The sequence below is a fragment of the Lycium barbarum genome, chromosome 1 (genome assembly GCF_019175385.1).
Source record: "Lycium barbarum isolate Lr01 chromosome 1, ASM1917538v2, whole genome shotgun sequence".
Taxonomy (NCBI): domain Eukaryota; kingdom Viridiplantae; phylum Streptophyta; class Magnoliopsida; order Solanales; family Solanaceae; genus Lycium; species Lycium barbarum.
In genome coordinates this window covers 132,839,433-132,844,453 of record NC_083337.1, presented here as the reverse complement: position 1 = coordinate 132,844,453, position 5,021 = coordinate 132,839,433, and positions in this window count along the sequence as shown.

Sequence of the window (5,021 nt, the reverse complement as noted above, 5' to 3'; positions counted from 1 at the left end):
TGATCTGAGCCTGTCATTGATAAATGTCTAACAGTTACATTCGAGAATTCTTCAGACCATTTGTCATTATACATGACTCTATCTAGTCTTTTAAAAATTCTCTTCCTTTTTCTTCTACCATTGCACCAAGTATAATCGTTTCCAACATACTCAGCATCCATCATACCACACTCCTCCTTGCAGTTAATAAAATCCAAGCTTCTACTAAGTCTGTGTTTTCTACCCCCTTTTTTTCTCACTAGACTCCATAATAACATTGAAGTCTCCCATTATGGACCAGGGTCCCACAATTTGTTGTTTCAACTGACTAAAGGATTCCCACAAATCCTTTCTGTTGTTTGCTTTACTCTTGGCATAAACAATGGAGACGTGAAACTTGACTTGAGACATAATATGATGAACTTGAAGAGTTAGGTGTTGAATATGATCTTCCACAATGGTGCAACTATAGTTATCATCCCACAAACACCATATTTTCCCACTACAGTTAGCTGTAGCATTGTTGAAACCAATTTTTCTTCTAAAATAATGTAGCCTAGAACTGTTCACAAAAGGTTCCTGTAAAGCTATAAAGGAAGTTTTATGAGTTCTGGAAAGTCTAATGAGTCTGTCAAAAGCACCTTTGGAGTTAACCCCTCCTATATTACATATGATTGTACTAATCATTGGAAAGAAAGGAGTTATTGTTTTTTCTTCCCTCTTCCCTCTTCCTCGTGTCATGGGAGGTGAAGAAGGCATAGACTGAGTGAGTTTCTGTTTTCCTGCAGATTTTCCCCTTGGAGAGAGACCCTCATTTTCGACCACAGTATTGATGATTTTGCTGATTTCCTGATCATATTCTCCAGGTGAGAAAGTATTTATTAGGCTGTTTGCCACCTCCTCTTCTGAGTCATTGTCATCGGGATTCTTAGTGGTAGATTTTTAGCTTTTCATGTCTCCTCTATCCTGAATTTCCTGAGTTTCTATGTGTTTTTCGAAACCTGGAGGGGCAGATGAAACACTTTTTTCCTCACTGTTTTCTTCATTTCTTCCTTGTTGTATGTAATATTTAGTATTCTAGTCATTCTGAGTATGGATAGGGGTGATGTTGGCATTAGCCTCTTCGAACTTGTCATTTTTCTTGTTCTGATCATTTATAGGATCTTGAGGCTTAACAATGGGATTGATATCATTTTGAGCACTTGTATTCTCCTTCTCCTCTTCCCCCAATGGATTGTTCTCATTGTTGGGGTAGACATTTGAACTTGTTCCTTTTGCAGTGTCATTCTCGTTCTGTTGTTGTTTTTGTCTTTCCTTTCCAGCCTTCATTTTCCTGATAACTTTACGAAGAGCATTTTTCCTCCTTCTCTTGGCCTTCTTTTCTTCCTCGGTCTGGGCATCCTTAGCTTTTTTGTTCTGTTTTTTCTACTTTGTCCCACTTTCTTGATATTGCTACCTTTCTTGTTGTCATTGGCAATTTGATCCCTTTTGTTTGTATGGTTCTGGGCTTTTTGATTCTCCTTGTTCCCCTGATCCCTATTATTGTTGTAATTTTTGTTTTGCTTCTTCTGCCACTCTATCTCGTTTACTTCACTCTCGTTCCCTTTATCCTGATTTTTATTGTGCTCCTCCTCCTCGTCATCTTTGTTTCTTATGTTATTACCTTTTCTTTTCAATCTCCTCCTTTTTCTTTCTTGCAAGGACCCTGCATTCTTCTATACTGTGGCCTAATAGACTGCAATGAGTGCAATATTTAGGCATGGCTTCATACTCTATTTTTTGATAGAATCCTGTTAGAGGGGAGTTCTCCTCTTCAGCCCCTATCCAGATTTTATTTATTTTGGGCTTCGTGAGATAAATCTCCACTCTCACCTTTGCCATACTAGGACGAGTTCTTCCTAGAGTAGCATTATCTATGCCTATCGGAGTACCCACTGGACCCAGGATTTGTCTAACGTAATACCAAGTATGACAATGGAAAGGGAGTTCTGGTAAAAGCACCCAAACTGGAACAATTGGGTTATCAATTTCTGGTCTCCAGGTCGGTGTCCATTTTGATAGCCATATTTGCATACCCTCTATAGTCATTACTCTTTTTGGCCATATTGTAGCAAAGTTTTCTTCATTAGTACACTCTAGAAACACATTATAATTATCATAGACTCCGATAGTGACCTTACCTTTTAAAGGTGTTTTCTCAGCAAAAGCAGCTCTAAGTCGATCGATTTGGGGTCTAGGTTTCAAGAAACGACCAACAATAGTCAATCGACATTCTTTAGTCATACCTCCATAAAAATCTTTGGCTTTGAAGATGATTGTCGGAACTCCACTGTGAGTCGCGTATCTCGCTTTGATATTAATATCTCCAAAGTTTTTTGGGGTTCTTGGAGCGGTGAAGATTGCATTAGCATAAGTGGGTGGGTTAGTTGGTACAGGATCTTTTTCAGTGGTTGGTGTAGAATCAGGGAGGCCTTTCTCCGGTGCATTAGCAGCCGGAGAAGTCATTGCCGGATCCCTAATTCCCCCCTTACTGTTCAGATCTAGTCGTTTGTAGTTGTTGTACTATGAGAGAGAAGAGAGAGTTTTTTTTATAGAGAGAGAATTTTTTGTTAGTGAAGTGTTTGGCTGAAGAACCTAGACTCACAATTGTAGGACTATTTCCGAATACAAGACCACAGATTGAAATAATCAAGTGGGCTTTCAAAGAACTTTTTTCGACCAAGGGCTCAGCCAAAATTGAAGTATACGCCAACTACAATATATTTCTTGATTTCACTAATGAAGACGATTTCAACATTGTCTAATAAAAAGGGTAATAGAAATTGAGGGGTTATAGATGTGGCTTAGAAAATGACAGCCAGATTTCAAGGCGGATGAGGATATCCCAATTACACCAATTTGCGTGCTGCGTCCAAGTATATCAATAAGTTGGTAAATCACCAACTTATTCATGCATTTTCTTGTGCTTTACACTTATTTACTTGAACTGACTTGTTTTGTTGGATTTTAGGTAGGGGCGTCAAATGAGCAGGTTGGGCTGAAATTGGTCAAATCAAAATGAACTGAGGTAATAAATGAGTTGGGCTAATATTGGCCCAAAAGTTACTTGGGCTGAAATGAGTTGGGTTGAAATTTGCTAAAATGGGTTGGATCATGACCCCCCCAACTTGACCCAGTTTTTTTGAAGGGTCTATTTTCTAGAAAAATATTTTCGTAGAAAATATATATATATTCTAGAAATACATTTTTTACGAAAAATATTTCTCCTTCGTGGATTTTTCGTGAAAAATATTTTTGAGGAAAACATTTCCGTGGTAAAATTTTTCGAGAAAAACATTTCCGTGGTAAAAATTTTCGAGAAAAACATTTTTCGTGAAAAATATTTCCCTTAATAGTAAACATACCACAAACTTGTAAGATACATGATACAAGAAAAGTGTATACATAAAAAATAAATAAAGTAAATCTCAAGCAATAAACCCAAATTTAAGTAAATCTTATGAACAGACTAGAATTGAGTTAGTATTGGGCTAAGTTGGAGATTACTTTAAAATGAGCTATATTTGGTTGGGCTAAAATCAGCTCCCAATATGAAATTATATTGAGCCAACCCATAGAATTTTGGGCGGGTTAGGCGAGCCATCACCTTTTGGGCCAAATTTGACACCCCTATTTTTAGGTAAAAGAGCGTGCAAAGATGATTATGGATGGAAAGGAGCAAATTGAAGAAGATTGAGTTGATATTTAAGATTGGAATTTGAAGGACGAACTAGAGAAGAAGTTGTAATTAGAGTTCGCGGCTACGAACTATATTTATGGCCGCGAACTTGAAGAAGACAAAATGGCTGAAGAAAATGAGGTGTTGCCTCATTCCACGAATTTTTTCGTGGGCACGAACCGCTCCACCACAACTCCAACAACTGAAGCACAAGTTCGTGGACACGAACTATGTTCATCAAAGGTTGTCGTGGGTACCTTTGGGAGCTCCGGCCTTGGTCAGATCTATCGCAAAGTTCACTGCATATCTACGAATTAAACTGAAATAGATCCGAATTAGAAAAATAACTGAAACGAAGTTATTTCAATTCGGTATTTGGCATACACCAGTGAAGAACCAAAAATCGAAGATCGAACCGAAATTCTGAAGAATCGAACCGAAATTCTGAATAACTGAATCGAATCGAAGAACGGAACATTCACCCCCAATTCTTGTTAATGTTAGTAGTCTCGTGATTTTAGCACAATTTCATTAAACAGTTAGTGGGAACTGATTTTCACCACATATCTTTATTGATGAAAACCCGTAATGATCAAAATACAAGTGTTAATTACTTTATATTCTTAAACTTTTGGACAGAACAGGGTGATTTTCTTGAAGGTAAGGTCCAATATCCCCCTCTTCTCTTTGTAATTTGCAAATTGATGAATGCATAAGGAGTCTAGCCAGACCCAACAACAAAGGCAACATCCCTAATGTAATGACAATATCTTTAAAAAGAAAAAAAAAATAGAATTGTATCCTGGAGTTCATACGTCTACAATTGAACCTCTAGGTTTCCCTCATGGAGTCTAGTAAAAATTTGGGAGTTCGAACTTATAAAAATGAACTCAGATTCCATGAAATATTCCTAAAGTTTGAAATCTTGATAAAAGTTAAAGTCTTAATGCATATCCAGCTTCTTAAATTTGTTTCTTTTTTCCATTTTGGCACCTTAACTAAGTGTTGTTCTTATTGAATCCCTGAACTCGTCCTCAAGTATGTCTATCAAACCCTCTAAATCTGATTTTTATTAGAAGCAAAAATATAATTGTGGTAATGAAGGTGAAGTAATATTTTAGACGTGTGGTAAACTATTCTTTAGGTAATGGGTGTGTCGGTTTCTACTCTTCCACGACCAGCTTAATTAAGAGCTTACTCTTTTTTCCCCCCTCTCAATTGTTGCTAATCTTAGCTAAAAAATGACATAATTAAATTAGAACATATATTAGCATGTTGTTCCATTGAAGATAGAATACTATGTAAGTCAGATTGTGTTTGATAG